We start from the raw sequence: 18,351 nt of genomic DNA on the forward strand, positions 1-18,351 counted from the left end.
GTAAGGGCTCTGACACTTCTGCTGCTTCTATGCAGAGACACAGCTGCTTCGCGAGGCAGCACACTTTTCAGTGATACTGTAGACTAAACCAGATGGAGGCAAGCCTTTTGTTTTGGAGAGGGGATTAAAACAACATTTCTCTCGTTACTGTTGCAGTAGTTGCCCATTATCAAGCCTTCCCTCAAGATACCAGTGGGTATGAGATAGTCCCTTGTTTGGTTCTAATCCAGTGCCTTAATGCCTATGGCAGGCTGGAAGCAGCACAAATAATCCCATCCTGGCTTGGAAGGCAGAGAAAAATTGCATGCAGCACTGAATGAACGTCCCAGAGAAGCAGCGACCAATGAATCACTTTGAGTAATGCTGACTCACTCCAAGGTACTTTCCATGTACACACACACACACACACGCTGAGAGAATGAGCGAAAATAAATGGCTGATCTCAAGAAAGTTCAAACTAAATATTGTTGTAACCTTTTACTTTACCCAGAGAGAAAAATCAGTCTCCTTTTTATGGAGAGAGACTCTTTGGCAGAGCAGCCAAAACCAGTTGTTTTTGTTTTTACAGGAGTTTCAAATCCAGAGATAACTGTTAAAGACAAGTTTTTAGGGTGTGTGGGGCAAGCCACAAAATTGCAAGTGCTTAAAGCCTGGAGTATGTAAACAAAGGCTTGTAAATGCTGTGGGGTCTCAGCAGGTACATCTGTTTTGGGGTATGGGGCAAAGCTGAGCACAATGGCAATGGCTGTCAGTAGCATTTGTAAAACTTTGTCATGCTGTGAGTATCAGAGGTACCTTGCTTGTGAGCTAGGAGCCCTCAGACCAGTTCCCCTCTCCCTGTACTACAGAAATATGTCCTCAGTGAATTCTTCCTCATCCATGAGGTGCATATATTGGGCTGACGGAGCAATAAGACCCTAGCAAATGCTCATTCTAGTTCCACTCTTGTGTTTCTCATCCATATCTGCTGTGGTCTTGTCCCACTGTCCGTTTCTACCTTTTTTCCTCAATCCTCTGCAATTCCCCTGGCTGTTTGGGTACACATCTCATGGTCACAGCAGCTACACACTTATGTGCTGCACAAAGTCCTACCATCCCAAGACACAGCACTTCTTGGAAATACCTTCCAATACTTCTGAGAGATGCTTTTGGCCAACGCACTAGACTTGTGGGATCTCCATGCTGCTCCTGAACAGGTCTGAACACTTGCTGTCTGTGCCATCATTGCCAAAGCCAACAGAAATCCATATGCTATTCCCTTCAGCTCCTTGGCAGGATCAGCTGCACGCAGAGTGAATGCCACTGGTTTGTGCAATATCCTCACAGATGCTTCCATGGTTTTGAGGTGGGGTGGGGGTTGGTGAGGTGGGGTTGCCTCTCTTCCCTGTGTTTCCTTAATCTCAAGTTAATTCCTTGTGATTTAAAATCCTAAGAAAACAGCAGCATTTTCTCAGAGCTCCCCAGTATGGGCGCTGAGCTGTGCCAAGTTGCTCTGGGGAAGGTCCTGGGAGGCTGTTGGGATGGGGCAGGAGGCAGAGCTTATGGCCAGGAAGAAACCACAGTGTCAGGCAACAGCCATGAAGCTAAGCATCCCTCGCAAAGCTGAATTAGAAAGCAGCTGTTCACACAGTGGTACCATTGCCCCTGTAGTGCCTTTCACTGCTATAGTGCCTTTTCTCCACACATATGCAATGGATATAGCTGGTCAGAAACCATATGCCAGCCTGTGCACCTGCAGGGAAGTAGAGGAAGTCCCAGCACCCCTTAATTACCCTCACAAAATGTTGGCCAAGAGGCTGCCATTGTGCCTGGAGCTCAGCACAGGTACTGCCTGCCAAGGGGAAGGACTCAGAACACCTGCTTCAATAAGGAGCCAACAGGGTCATCATTAATTAAATCAGATAGAAGTAAATAATGCCAGTGATAATAAGAAAGAAAAAGCAAGTCCAGATCATGAATATCAAAACAGATCCAAACTGCTGATAGACAAAACTTTTCCACTAAAAAATGCCCCCTTCCCTCCCTTTCCCTGATTTTGTTTTGAAACCTCTTACTGCCACATGTTATTAAATGGAAAGCTTTACACCTCGAGCTCCTCAATGCATGCAAAATGTGACTTTTTTCTCCCTTTTCTAAGTAAGAGTCAGTGCCAGTGCTCCTGCGTTGCACAAGGGAAACTGAGGTATGGGCATTACAGAGGGCTGAGTGCTGCCACGATGGCAGCTCAAAGGCCACACTGCCCTCACCCATTTCAGCACAAAGTGGCATGGGCTGTCTGTCACCACCTCAGGGACTTCAGGCTGCCTGGATGGGATCCCACAGGAATGGGGTCACCCTGGTGCGAGGCATACTGACCTGCAGCACAGCCTCCAGACAAGGCTGGATCACGCAGACCCTTGGGCGACCTGTTCCCAGCACTGCTCAGAGGCATGCCCAAATTTGTGCTCACTAGCCAGCTTCTGTTACAGAAATAAAAGGTTTTAACAGCCCCAGATACCTTTTTATCAGCAGGGATGGGGAAGCAGGAGATTTGTGTGTATGGGGCAGCAAAGGTGGGAACACATTTTATGGAGGCAGAGGCAGAGGCAGGGGAATTTCCTCACCAGTTTCACTGGAGCTACAGTGTTGTCCTGCAGGCACCCTTCTTCCCAGCCAAGCTCCCTCCTCACCAGACTGGAACCTCTCCAGGCTGCCAGCAGCCTGCAAACCCAACCAGGCATCCTCAGGCCAGTGATGTCTGCCCACGCTGCTGCACTGATGCTCCTCTTGGCCGCAGCCCCAAGGGAGATGGTGGGAGTCTGGGCTGGCCAGGGCTTGCTCTTGAACATTGCTGGTGCTGGCTGAGCAGGTTATTTCTCATCCTGAACAGGAGCATCAGACTTGATACTCCATCAGGGGATTTACCATACAACAAGGATTTTGTCACGGATTTTGCAGAGGCCCTCTTTGGAGACAACATCCTGTGCCTGACCTCCCTGCAGTTCATTTGGCAGAAGACACCTTGAGCTGGATTATGCTTCTCCTCCCCTTCCCTCCATGCCTCTGGCTTTTTCTGTGGAGAAAACCAGCAATTCAACCAGTCGTCCACCTGAGAAGTGACAGCATGCATTCAGAGGAGAGGAGAGGATGGACCATGAAGGCCCTGCACACCCAGCATCCCTACAGGATGACATTCTGCAATGTGCTGTTCCAGTGTCAGAGCCAACTGCAGCTACAGAGAAATGAAAACTCATATATGCAAAATCTTTGCAGGCACCATCAATGGTATGAGGCAAAGCAGCTTTGAAAACACTCATGTTCCAGCCACTCCCAATACTGGAAACATCATCAATGATAAATCATATCTTTCAATTAACCTGGATTTCGATTTTCTTAAGTACAAAGCTAGCCAAAAATTTATCATATTACAAATGTCTATGTATTTTTGCCCTCTGTTTATCCTCTCCCTAATTTTTTTTCCTTAGGTATTTGCCTACTTAATTGAAAGACTTGAGGAATACCACTGTCACTTCCCAGGGAATTCTGCATCAAAGGCTGCAACAGACACAGCTTGTCCCAGGGCCGAGGGCTTCACCAATATAACATCTTGTCAATACCTGTACTACTCAATTTGAGTTTTCAGTTGCCTTGGTCTTGAGTGACTGCTGCTCATACCACTCACAATCAGCAAGTTCTGATTTAACCACTGAGCTGAGAAGTGAAAGAGGTCAGTTTAATGCACAGCCTTGTCTCCCACAAAACTCTGCCATAATATTGAACATCTCACCTAGACTCAGAAATCACTTGGACCCTAAACTGCATTTCCGTAAGCGGAAATACTATCTGATTTTTGAATTATGTAGGTACACACAGGGGCAGGAGACTACAAACTAGAAACTGCAAGGTACTTTTCAGCACAGTGGGACTTTCCTGGTTTTAAAAAAAATCTTTAAAACTGTCTCTCTGGTTTTAGATCCTTGGTACTTCATGTATGTCACATACCCTACTGGCTCCTTAATTCTCCTCCATATGGGGATTTTAGGCAATTCTTTCAATATTTATCTCCCTATTCCAAATTTCAAAAGACGTTTAAGCTCCAATAAGTTTATAAATACCTTTGAACATCTGTTATTCAGTGTCTTCAGCATGTCTTCTCCACATGCTTCCCACATAAATAATACACTCTAATCTTGATTGGGACCCTCACACAGATAATGACAGCTTATCCACCTCTTTTGGGAAGTCAGTCTCTTTCATGGTGACACCCAAGGCTCAGCATGTTTTTGTCGATGCAGTCACAACTAGTTTATCCCAAAAGCCCCAGGAGAAGTCCAGTGATGCAGAGCAACTCCCAGAGGAGAAAGGGAAGGAAGGAAGGGAGCAAAACACGTAACACCTAACCCAAAGTACTGCTGACTCTCTGTTCCTTCATTGCACCTCCAAGCAATGAGGCTTCACAAGAGAGTGCACCTTTCCCCTTTTAATTGTCCTTCTTTTTTCCAGTGTCCTCTAGGACTGCACAAGTGGTAACAAGTTGTTTGTTCAGAGTGGTTTTATGAATCAGCCTGCATTTACTGGCTTGAAATACATGAAGTACATGAAGTCTGACCTTTCACTAACTACATTTAGGAATCCGCTGCATCTTATTATGCTACAGCTTGGACTTTGCTGAACAGCAAACAGATTCAAAATGCCCTGCATGACATATGGAGTCAGCTCTTGTCAATAAATATCAGTAGCGTTGGGAAGGGAAAACAAGGAGGCAATCCTTCGAGACACTAATGGTGTGCATCAGGGAAAGGATCATTCAGGTTTCATTCGTGTAGGTCTTATTACGAGCAGTTTCAGTGTGAATCCCTGACTAGTGAGGCAGGGAGATGGTCAGATTTGGTTTGTTGCTTGTTAGTAGTAGCTCTGGCAGTGACCCACTGGGGTCTTGGAAGGAGTGATCAGGAAGAGACCAATCGGACTACACAGCTATGTCTCACACACGATCCCTGATATTGGAAATGTTTGCTTACCTGCCAGCATCCCCAGGGCACTCAATATCGGAACCCTTCCTCGCCTGCTATTCACAGCAACACACTGTTCATGCTAGAAAGGCAATAGTTGTCCATGAGTGTCCAGGAAGTGGGATAAGATCATCTTCAAGATCTTTATTTCTTTTCCAGACTTACAAGATACTCTGGATAGGGACCATAGGAAAATATGGATAAAGCTGGGAGTAGTACCATTTGCTTTCTACAGTCACCGAGACACTGAAATAGGCAAAAATTAAGTTTGCAATAAAAATAGCCGTACTTCTATCCACATCAGAAATGCCTCCATTTTTTTCTCTGGGAAAATGTCACCTTTTCAATGGACCAGTTTAGCATCAACAAGAGAGAATCCACTTCTTCCCACCTCCCACTCCCCACCCCCAGCCAAAATCTGAAGAACTTTCAATAGACCAATCCATGAAACTGGTGTGACTGGACCTCCCCACCCAAATTCCACATGAGCTATCTGTAGAACCAATTTCAGTAACAAAAGAACTTCTGTAGAAATGCGGCTGCTTGTATGTTCTCAGAGAGGAGTTGCTTTTTCATCAGGCTGTTGACTGCAAGGAATCCAGCCTGTTCTAGTGCAAGGTTTGTGTCTCAAATTTGGGTACCAGCCATTGACTGTCTAATCAAATCTCCAAGGCAGCTCTGCTGGCTGTTGCACAAGCTAACAAATGGGCCCCCAGCCTCAAAGTACCATTCTCAGGCTATGAGGGGTGGCCATACTGACCATCTTGAGCCAAATCATGAAACCTTCATATGGTAAAGAGCTGCAAAACATATACCTTGTACTTCAGAAAGCCAAGGGGCCAGAAGCAAGCTGGGAGTCATTCCCAGATAGGGCATTACAGTGGGCTTCCCAGAGGGATGAGGGAGAAGGGCTGGGCTGGCTGGATAGGCACTTGTGCCCCAGGGTGACCCAGCAGTGAATTTCTTCTGCCCCTACTGACTCAGTTCCTTTCAGAGATTACAGTCCAGATCACCAAGCAGCCCTCACATCAGCTGTGGTCATCTGAAACAATTCCAGCCTGATGGCCATGCCCAAAATGCAACCCTCACAGGATGATTTCTGCCACAGCATGGCTGTACCCCTGTAGTCCTTGCTGGTTTCCAGCAGGTTCACAGAGAACAACTGACATTCTAGCATCTTCTCCTGCAGGGCATATGTTTGGTAGTGACTGGCCTCCTTTGGAAATGGCTGAATAAAAGCCCTTGGTCAAATGCTACACTCAGATAGGTCAAGTACAACTTTCCATGGGTTCAGAGACAGCTGTGCCACTATAAAGGACAGAATTGGGGTTTAAACTTTCTAATCCCCCTATAAAGACAACATTTGAAGTAAAAAGTAGGATGGAAAGCAAGGAAAGTGATTTCACTAGCTGTTGAATGAGTTGCTCAACCCTTCAGCTGTTGAAGGGAAAGCACTGAATTCAAGAAACAGTCCAACTCTATGCCACAGAACAATCTCTAGTAATGTACAGAAGACACAAAGAGTAGCCCTAACCCATGATCCTCCTTGTGGAAGAACTTTCCCCCACCCTCAAATCCCCTAACACCTATGCTAAACTATGTGGCTGTGATGTGACTTGCCCCAGGCTAGAACTTGCTCAATGTCATCAAGGAGTCCATTAGCATGATCTCCACAGTTATTCTGCAGATCTGAAAGGTTGTCTCATTGCTGTGGACAGCTGAAAAAAGTGTCAGATAACATTTCAGAGCAAAGACTCCTAGAGAAGTTTCAGAACAATGCCACACAAAGCTCTCCTGTGGGATTACTTATGCCTTCAGGAGCCTAACTTCAGCTCCCTCAACTCATTGCTTAAGAAACATATCAGAGACCTAACCACCCGCCTCAGCCAGTTCCATTAGGGAGCCCAGTACCACCACGTAATTTCTATGTGTCCCTCACAGAAGTTAACATTTGACTGTTAGGATTTTGCTCTGTCCTTTCTTTTTTCACTTTTCATGCTTACTGCTCCAGCGTTGCCAACTTTTTCAAGCAGGAGGCATTCAGCTTGTCTGAGGATAGCAGGTGTATCGGCTTTGTGAGATTTTTCGTCTTACTTTATCCTCCTGTCCTGTTGGAGTAGGGGGGTGAGAGAGCAGCTTGGTAGGGGTCTGGCAGGCAGCCAACGTTAACTCACCACACCACAGCTGGTAATTCCTATCCTGGCAAAAGGTCTTCCTCCATGCACATGGAGGTCCGTGTGGCTTAGGCAAGAGCCCTGGTCCTGACACAGCGGTGAAAAAAATGGGGTTGTGGCTATGCAGCAAATGTGGAGTGAAGGTATTTATATCTTTGCTTTCGTTTTTACCTAGGTTTTGTTCTTGCAGGAAAATGAAATTATTAATTTGGGATTGTTCAAATTTTTCTAGTTGTCCGTGTTTCATACACTGGTAATGCTTTCTTCTTTGTGTGTACATGTATTTTTATTTTGATTAACTGTGCTAATATTCAAAGAAAATTATTATTTGATGAAAGATAGACGTCAATTTCTTAAATGCTTCAGTGACAAGAATTCAGTTTTTCTTTTTCTCCTTTGTGTGCTGGCAAAATAGGAAAAGCCAGCCCAGATCTGACATTTTTCCCAAAAGAGATACTCACTTCTGTGTTTGTTAAGAATGCTCAGATTCAATCATTCGTCTTTTCTTTAAAGAAAGAGTTGTGAATTGCACATCAAGCATGAGCTACACATGTGCTATAGTAAGTACAAATATATTATCCAGATTTTGAATATGAAATTACTATTTATGTCATGCAATTCATTCTTGCAGAATTGCATAGGCACTTGACTAACCACTTGCATATAAAAATGTGTATTTTTGCTTGAGCAATTGAGGGCTTATATTTAAAAAGTAAAACAGCCCTCCAAATGCTTGTTAACTACATATTCTAAGCTCTAAAATTATTATTGTTCAGATTGTAGAAACTGAATGCTATACTCCCTGCTTAAACAAATCTTCACTGCCGTCTGAGTACTGAATGTGTCTCAGACAATTTTTTTCTTCAAGTCAGGAAGATATATTATTTATTTTAAGACAGTGCTTTGTCTACATCGAGGTTACAGATTGTTATAAAGCAGAATTTCTCTTTCCCTGGATTTCCATTTATTTTTCCAAAGTCCTTTCCCAAATCAGCATCAACTCTGAACAGTTTTTGTGAAATGTAATTTTAGAGATGTTCAGCTAATTTTTAGCCATTCTAACCCTTTCAAACAGTAACTTCCTTACAGAATTTAAAGAAGCCAGCATTTTTCTGCAAAACACTGACTTTAGTTTAATCAGTGTCTTTCTACAGAGTATCCTGTAGGAAAATCTTTTTGTCTCACAGTGTTGCCAGGCTTCTCTTCAAGGGCTTAGTGGTGCTTCTTCTCCTGCTGAGGGATGAAAATGCCTTTCCTTCACATTTGGTGGGTCACATTTAATAAAACCTTTAATGTTATCCAATATCCAATAGCAGTAATAATTTGAAAAATTATACATTTGTATGGAGTTAAATACCAGAGTGCAAACTCTGTCCTTGTGAAAGACTGTGGAAGATTCCTGGTTTTATTCCGATTGGTGTAGATATCAACTTGGCTTAGAGGCTGACTGCTTAAGATGGGTTCACAGTGGCTTTGTGGCAGGACATGGAGGTGAGGGAGCCAAGGAGCACAGGTACGGCCGTCCATACCTCTACATTCTGGCAAAACCAGGGCTGCAGAGTGTCAGAGTAGCAGCGCCTGCCGGCCGAAGCTTCAAAAGGGCAGCTCTAAACTGTGATCGAGCCTGCTGTCAATCGTGGTGCTCCGAAGGCAGAGATGTTGCAACTGGTGGGAGGGGGAGATGGTGAAGAGCTTGGCAAGACTTCAGCCGGCTCTTACTCCTGTTAAGGACAAAGAGTTTCCACAGCCCAGCAGTTTTCTCAAGTGTCAGGCTAGGGTTTCTTATTAAAAAGCCGTCTCCTGACCCCAGTGTCTTTCTTGGGAATGCAGGTTCAACAGTTAACTCCAGCCTGAGCTGACAGCTTCATGCTATTCCAGCTTGATGACTTCCATATGAAGGTTTGATCCTACATTTATGAAGGTCTCTTTAATTAGACAATATTCATTTCATTAACTCTGCTTTCAGAATATAAGAGCTTAACAGCAGGGACTGATTATTCTTTTCAGTGCAAAGTAGATTTTTTATAATTTTTTATGATCCAGTTGGGAAATACTTTTGGGAAACACTTGTTCAAAACAAAACAACACAAAAAAAGAGAATTTTTCTAAGCCAAGAAATAATGCTCCTGAAGAAATATTTTGGCTAGAGAAGGTTCTGCTGAGGTGGTGGTAATGATGTACCTTTGTTTCTTCTCTAAATTCAGGGCGATGAGAACTGCAGCAAACTGGAATCACCATACACCATGGGGCGATTTGGACATGTGCAAAATATGGGGCTACCTGCATACACCCTCACTTGATCTCCCCACCTGTGCTTCCCTTCTCCACCAGCCAGACCCCAAGCCCCTTCAAAATTCATGGCAAACTTCCCGTCAACACACACAGGCTGCAGACCAGATCCTGCAGGCTTGCAGTCTATGTCCATATAACACACTGAACCGAAAAGAGGCAGACCTGGGAGGGTGTAGACAGCAAATCCCGCAGACCTGTGCTGTTAGTTTGAGAGATTTAAAAAAAAAAAAAAAAAAAAAAGAAAGAAAGAAAAAGAAAAAAAAAAAGAAAAAAGCAATTGCCAAGATCTCAGGTAGGAAGGGTTATAATGTAGGAGAATTTGGTTTAGAGGAGATATTAAATTTTATAATAGCAAGGCAGCTCAATTAATGTGAACCCATCTGAGAGGGAAGCAGGATGTTAAACTCCAGTTTGATCATTAACCCTTAGGATAGCAATGTAAATGGTACTAGCAGACCAAATTTTGGCTCCAGTATCTAAGGCTTTTTAACAAACCTTTTCACTGAGGCATGCTGAAAATAAAACACCTTTTCCTGAAGGGCCTACCTGTGAGAATCTCTGGGAGAGAAGAGTGACACTTCAAAGATACCAGATAAATGGATACTATGTGTTCAGAAATGCTGCATCACCCAACCCTGACAAAGTTCTTGCTCCTGAGCCTTTGCATCTCCCAAGGCAGAGCTTTCTCCCCATGTCTGGGGGGACCCTGCAACACTGCCTGTGGGAAGGCTTCCCCTTGGCACCACTAGTCTCTGGGGTGACTTTGGAGGGCAGGCAGAGCTGTGGGAAAACAGCAGTGGGCAGGGTGGGAAGAAGCACTTGGGCTTTCCCATGAGATGGATCTGGTGTCCCTCATCCCCTCTATGCACTTGCCAGCTCTTTCTGGTGTTGGGCCAGAAAGGAGAGCCCTTCAGCTGGGAAGATGCAAGGGATGAAGACAGACCAAGCAGAGCAGACATGGACTGAGCCACCTGGGGCTGGACTACAAGGAAGTGGGGATCAACGGGAGCCCCTCAGGCACCCCACATTTTACACGCTTTGCTCCAGTTGCAAAGCATGGTTCATCAGGCCCTGGTCAGGAAAGGGAGGGCGGGTGGAACATTCACCATTCATAGCACCTGAACTCAGAGCTTCCATCAATATCAGCACACCAACTTCTAATTTCGTAGTCCCATTGGCTTGTGGGGAAGAATTCCCACTCAAGGCTTTAAAAAGCTGAGTCCTTTTATTTTAAAGGCAGCCTCCACCAGACTTTTGCTGTACAGCTGCAGACACACATAGCCTCAAACATGCTGCTGGTGAAGCAAAGCCTGTGCTCCAGTTTTCCTGCACAGAGGAAACATGACCTCACTACAACCAAACAGCAGCTTGCAGCAGTCTGAATGCAGGCTCTTGCTGCATGCAAGCATGACCCACAGGGCCCCCCTGCCCACCTTTAACAAGAGGCATTTTGAAGGCTTCTTGAATTCAGCTCCTTCTTTGAGCAGGTTTCAATCAACATGAGCTGTGGCTGTGTAACCTAGCCCAAAGGCAAAAACTATCCAGGAGAATGAATTTATGAGTCTTATTCTTTGGGGTCTTCTGTTTTTCAGTGTAAGTGTTTCATTACATTATATAGTGTCTTGGCTCTGGGGGAGCTGCATAAATAAAAGTACTGTTACATTATTTTACTATGGGTTCTGCTTTCCAGCAATGCTCCAGTTGATGAAGCTTTTTCTCTGATAATCTGGGTGGCTGATAGTTTGATAGCTACGATGAAGAAGAGAATGGGGCTGCACTATACTACACAGTGCAAACCTGTCAGCTTTTGCCATTAGATTTTGTGGAGCCAAGATTTTGTCCTATAAATCTCAGGAGTGCTGTAGCGGTGGATTTGGCAGCACTAGGTTGTTGGTTGAACTTGATGACCTTAAAGGTCTTTTTCAATCTAAGTGATTCTATGATTCTATTACCTGAATGTAAGAGCAGAAGCACATAGCAAGAAGGCTGTAACAGTCATCAGCTGCAGTAAACCTAGATGAAATGCAAATATTGCAATGAAGAACAGTGTCAAATGGCATGCACAGCTCCATTTCCTTTGTTGGAGGGTGTGCAGGGAAAATATCAGGTTGCATTAATAGGATGTCATGACTGAAGAACCTCAATGTCATGAAGGAGGTGGCTGTAGGAGCCCTTTGCCACTGAGTGCCTGCCTGAGGCTGCAAAACTCACTCCTCCTTCATTCACTATCCTTATTTTGTCCCTCACATCGGATGTTGGAATGAAGACTCCACAGTACCACATATTTTGACTCCATGCTGTGCTATCAAATGCTTAGGGTGATGAAAAGAACAAGTCCTGCCCATCTGACCTGACACTTAAAGCTTGGGTGTGCTTTTCTGTCAATAGTATCTTCCTCCGCTCTTCACTTGTAGTGAGGGGACAGACCCAGATGTGATATTCTCAGATGCTGCGATGAATCATGGGCAGCAGGAAATGGAGGAAACTTGCACCACTTCTTTGGATGGTGTTTGTGTGCTATAAATATGGCACGAGGGGTGTTTCCCCTCTGTAAAGAGGAGAAAAGTTTGGATAATGTCTCATTAAATGAGTGCAGATGGTCCCATGTACAAAATCAACTAAGTTTCCCACAGAAGAGTACAAACTTGTAATTAAAACTGTGTTGAAATGAAGATATGATATTGAGTTAAGGCTGGCCCAAACTACAGACAGTGGTTCATCAGCCAGTTAATACCAGGCCTTCGTACTACCCTTTCCACCACAGCAAATGGATCAGGATTAGGCATGGCTACCCAACTGAACTTTTATAGGGGCAGCTGGTAATCGTGAGGATGAAGTGCATGACTGCTGAGTGTTTTTAATCCAGCTGCAGGAAGTCAAGCAATAAGCAACCTGCCACAGAGCACCAGGAGGCAAAAATAACCCACCACTATCTGCCCAGGAGCTGTGACCCAAGCCTGGGAGCCCTGAGGCTGGGTCTGCTGTGCTGCTGCTGGCTTGCTTCCTATCCTGAGCTCCTCCAGCTTCCCAGCCCAGGGCCCTTTTGAAGGAGCGGGCTCTTCATCCGTGCGTGCACAGAGACGGTGTTTACAGGGAGATAACAGATGCCTTTGACCCCCCAGGGGAGGTACTGGGTAATTTTCACCCACACTTAAAGGTGGGAGAGAGGGCAGCACCCTCCTGGAGTACAAACCTCATCAGCATCACACTGATTGATTTCCCTGGCCCATACCAACACGGGTATGACAAGAAAGGTCTTTTATGTAGCCAGGAGGGAGGAATTGTCATCCCATGGAGACTAAGCCTGAATGTTTGCTCTTTATCTCAACCCTGAAGGTGTCAGGCTTCAGGGCATGTCAGAGCACCTCAATGGCCCCTCTTGTTGAAAGGTACAGCCCTGCAGCATGGTGTTTTCCTCTCCTCAAATCCTTTCCTCTAGTGAGACTGTGGTCAAGGTTTGGATTGAGAGTGCTTATCCTTTTGTGATCGGTTCTCATTATGTGGCCTCCAGTGCTTTTATGATGTTCTTCTCCTCTATTCTTCTCTGCACTTTGAAGTGCTCTTGCATGAAACAGCATGACATAAAATAAAATGACACTCATTATTAACACAAATGAAACATTTGGTTTCAATTATCTCCCCTCTCTCCAGTTGTGAGGAGTGAGAAATCACTCATAAATGCAGGCAGCATTTTAAGAAATTGCAGACTTTACAAAGCAAGAGAAAGGAAGAAAACCAGGTCCTGAGATAGTGAGGTTCTCACAGCATACCAAGTGATAAGAGAGAAAAAGAGCCTTGCCTGGGGTGCTTCCAACATGTGTGGGGGCTGCACAGGCTGAAGAATAAGAACAAAATTAACCACCAAAGCAGAAACATCAATTAAGCTCTAAACTGAGAATTGTCTCTGCCACTGACCTAGGAGTCACCTTTGGAAAGTCACTTTCCTTCTTTGCATTTCTGATTTCTCACAGCCTGTGTTTCTGTCCATTTGACCCGTGCACAGAGGAACAGAAGGAAGAAGAGGTCTCTTTGGCCAAGGCTTTTTCCCTGACATATCTCTGTACCACTCCCAGCTTCAGGAGGATATTTCTACGCAGAATTTCTCTAACTCCTCCACAAGGAAGAAGGTCCCATTTAAAAAAAAAACAAACCAACACACACACACACACAAAAACCCAACATCGTCTGCCTCCCAATTCTGCTAGTTTTACTATCATTTTGTCCCATCTTCTGTTCCACCAGATAATTGCATGGCCTCTTGAACTGAGGGCAACAAAAAGGCTTAACAGTATGCAAAAGAGAAATCTATCCAACCTCAGGGTAGCACAAGCCTATTATTCCAGCCTGTTCCATAAAACAGCTGACTTGACAGCCCATGTCAGTATGGAATGCAGTTTGCTCTGCATTTTTTCATCTCTGCTTAAAAATGATCCCATTGAACCTAGGCTATGATGCACTGCAGTTGGCATTCCTAGGGCTTGCACACATCTTGAAAGGAGGACTGCAGCAAAACCCTTGCTAGGGACTGCAACAATGACCACGGGACTCAGCAGAAAGATGTCCTTCCCCCACTTCATTTGAAACAGACATGATGCACACCAAAACTCCTGCTGAGAAACTGTAGGACCAGGGTCAGATGCAGTTGGGCTGAGCAGTCTGCTATATGCAGGCTGCACCAGTGAGAAAAGGGTTGGCTAATCATGTTCATTTTCATCCTTGAGAGATGCCTTGTCTCTCCTGAGGTACAGCACAGCTGCTATTTAGAAGTGTATAGCACCACAACACATGGATTTAAGGAAGGGAGGGAAGCAAAACAGCATGTGCAGCAGAGGAAACTTTAAGTAAGCTAAAGGCTATTACTCATATGAGAGCCAGAACCTCCACCCAAGCTCTCCTAGTTTTCTCCAGCAGTGCAAAATGGACCAGGAAAAAAAAAATACTTTTCCCTGAAAGAGTCTTTAAGGGAATTGCCCTGTGGCAGAAAGATGGTGTAGGCACTCGTGGGATATCTGTTTCTCTTTTCTTTATGACAGGGATTTATTATAAGAAAATGAAGAAACTTTATGGAAAGCAGGTAATTTTACAGGAAAAGAAAACATTACTTTTCAGCTTTTTCAGATTTCTGGCCCCTATTTTGTACGTGATGATCAGAGGGCCTCTTTCTTCTGCAATGTATGTGCAGCCACAGGCCCATGGAGCCATGAAGAGCAGAGCTGGATGCTCAGAACGGGAGGTACGTTTGTTGTTCTTACCTTTAGTGTCAGCTGGCAGTGTTGAAAAGTAGATAAAGCCTGGAGGGACACACACACATTTGTTTTAGCCTGTTTGTCTCTCCAGCAGGAGATACTGTGACACTCTCACTATCAGTTTCCTAGAAGTAGTATGATGCAGGAGCGGTGAGACCAGTCTTTGGATAAAATGCCTGGAAGGAGATACCCCTGCTCTAACACTTCAAGAACGTGGAGCTTTGCTTCAGATGTATCTTTAAGCACCCTTGGAAGCTGGGGGCTAGGAGTATGAAAATCTTCAGAAGAGTGGAGTAGCCATTAAACATTACACACAGAAGACAGGTTTGTGTGTGTTTGTCTACCTTGTGATCAGCACGGTCTTAAGCCAGGGTTGGGTGATAAAAGGAAAACTGGGCACAGCACATAGTGTTAACTGTGGTGACAGAAGGGGGTTTTCAGACATCTTTGCTCTTCCTTCCCACCTCACCAGCGGTGCCTGGGCATTAGCCATGAATGAACTTGTGACAGCTAATGCTCACTGCCTCCCATTTGGTCCCTTGCCAACAGCATGCCAGATGCTGCTTTCCCAGTTCTGGTGGGAATGCAGGTCCCTGCTGACAACTAACTGTAGGCTGTCAAAGACCAAGATCCAAAAGTGCCAAGACCCTGCAGTGCCTGTATTCTAACACCCTCTTTGCTGGCTCCTGTGGGAAGGTGGTGGGCACAGTGTACTGGCCTGGGACTGGGAGAAACCCCTCCTCGCTCTGCTCAGGACATCAGGTCAGTCACTCTGTCCTGCTTACCTCACCTCACCTCCATGAAGTCTCTGAGGTGAAGGACACAGATAGGGGACCTGTCCCTCTGAGACTATAGCACCCATGGGAATCAAACGCTCAAAGGAAGCCCAGTCCCCAAATCCTCAAGGCTCCATATAGGCCTCATTCAATTTCAAAATACTATACAATGCCACAAATTTATCCTTTCCCAGCTGAAAAAAACAATTGTGAGGCAGGTGCACAAGGGGTGCATTTTCAGGAAGAATGTGTTTTGTCTTGTTTTCTACTTGTAGGGGTTACTGTTTTGTTGTGTAGGGTGGGAGAATATGCCCTGTAAAATGGGGATAGCTGATCTTTTACAAATATAAACCCAAAAAACTCCACAGAATGGACAAAGAGGAAAAGCTTTGAAAGGGTGTTCCACTTAGGTTTTCACAGAGGCTATTAATACAAGTATACCACATGATATTAAATGCAGTTGACCTTTCTTTTTTATTTTTTTGTTGTTAATAAATCTCCAAAGGCAGGCTTTTTGAATATGTTATATTTCTGCACTTGATTTCTTCAACAAGTTGAATAACCTATGTTTTTCATTAGAGACCCATAATCATTAGCGTTGCCTGCCTCCCACTAAACAAGGAGTGAAGTTGGAGCGGTGCCCCGAACACACCATCTCCTTTCTCCCAGAAAACCACCTTCCTTCCTCTGCCAGCTCTTAGCTCCGTCTTGGTTTTCCACCACCAAAGAGCTGCCCATGGCTCCAGATTTCCCTCTCAGCACAAACTGTTCCAGACCTCCCTCCTCTGAAGGCTGCAAGTCTTCATTTCTCTGCTTCTAATTGCCTCTGTCATTTAGCTATGTGATGTGAAGGGCTGCTCAGATACACACCAGAGCGTGGCCAACGCATTCCCCACAAACAATAAGCTGTCACCTATGCTGTGGTGAAGTCCCCAGACCATGGCATACGTACCGCCTCCAGGAATTTGGCCCTGTTGGTGTGTCATCCTGTGCAGCTGGGGAATAAGAGGTTTCTATTGAATGTCAGCTCTTATTTATTAGAACTTGCAGTCAAACAATAGCCCACACACAGGGAGTGTCTGACAGACTGAAAAATATGCATGCAACTCTGTGAACACCTCAGCCTTGTTTTTGTGTGTGCGTGAAGGCAGGGGACACTGTCTCCTTCATACTTCACATGCTACCTCTACACTTCTGCCTATTAACCACTTTAATTCCCTGGATTGCTGGTTAGAGATATGTGTGTGCCCTTTTCCCCAGGAACCACAAAAAGCAGAAACACTGGCTATGTTGAACTGCCACACTCCTGCACAAGGTTCCTCTGTTAAGCAAATACCATCTCCCAGTGCCACACTAGATTCTGCTTATCCTCTCTAGTTGCTGATCCAGTGCAGATGTGCCATGAACTGCTGGGGCGTTATAAGAGATAACAGACTTTATGTTAATTTTCATGTTGTGAAGTAAAAAGCAACACACAAGCTTATGTGACTGGGGTGGTGGGGAGGGAGAGGGAGGTCACCAATTTTACCTAGTTCAAAAGCAGAATTTATTTATTTATTTTTAAAGGGTATGCTTTTCCTTGTAGGCAAACATCTTCTGAAGTTTTATGGAAATGCCCATGTGAATATTTTTAGATCTACTTCTACAGACATTTTAAAATGAGGTGCAGCTTCCCATTGAAAGAAAAATGCTCTTTGGCATTGAAATGCAGTTTTGATGGAGGGAATTGTCACTTTTTGGAAAATCCAGAAAGAAGGAGATTGCAAAAGCTGGGAGGTGATTGGCAATGTTCTTGGAGCACTTACTAGCACCTCTGCCTTCCTGGACTCACCTTTAAGGAAGCCTAAATGCAAAGGAAAGGCAGACAGAACAGGAGAGATGCTATCATGCCCAGAATTACCAGACACAGAGCTCCAAAAGCAAGGTTGATTATTCTCCTAAGTGATGCCACTGAAAAGTTAGATTCATACACTTTAAAGCTTCACTCACTTTCTTAACCCAGAGCTACCACAACCACAAAAGGATGTAGAAACTGGTGAAATGGCATATCTAAAGGCAGATCAGCCCATTCTTTCCTCCAAACAGGAGTGGATCCACACTGAACAATAAATACAGTGCTCAGAATCTTTGCTAAAGCATGGAGAAATGGCTTAGAAGTTGCGCTGTTAGCCACATTATTCGCCTATCTCTACCATCTTTTCAAATTTCTTTGACCATGATTTTGCACCTCTTTTCCTTCAGAGATGCCCACCACTCATGAGCATGGGCTGGCTTGTGAAGACAATCACATACTATTACTGTAATGCTCCTTACCATTTATTCAAGCTTTGCAAACATCTGGTGATTTTCAAACGATTGATTGCTTGTGTGTGAAAATCTGGCCCTTTTATATGCTTCGGATCAGGCACCTGAAATCACCAGCTGTTGCCAGACGTGATGAACTCAAGGCTTGTTGCCCTTACAAATGCTACCCAAAACTAGAGGAGCATCAGGAAGTATGCCTGTGCCTCTTGAAGTAGCTATAGAGTTTTAACAACATTTCAAGACAAGAGAAGCCTAAATGAAATGTAAAAATGAAAGCCAAAGAAGGACATTTGAGTTTAATAAGAGCAGACATATGATTTAAAGACACATAATGTTCATAAAGTATGACAAGTGCCTCGAGGAATGCATCCGACACCATCCCCGATAATGGGTAAAGACGATTTTTGTAGATGTGTTTATAAACATCTTGGGGAATCACTTAAGCAGTAATCTTATGGGGATGTTCTGTTGCTTATTCCATTATATAGACCGTCTGACTGAAAATCTAAATCCTGGGCCATATGTGTTTTTTCCCTTCTTCTGCACTTACTGTTTTAAGCTTTTTTTC

Source organism: Falco cherrug, chromosome Z (genome assembly GCF_023634085.1).
Source record: "Falco cherrug isolate bFalChe1 chromosome Z, bFalChe1.pri, whole genome shotgun sequence".
Classification (NCBI taxonomy): domain Eukaryota; kingdom Metazoa; phylum Chordata; class Aves; order Falconiformes; family Falconidae; genus Falco; species Falco cherrug.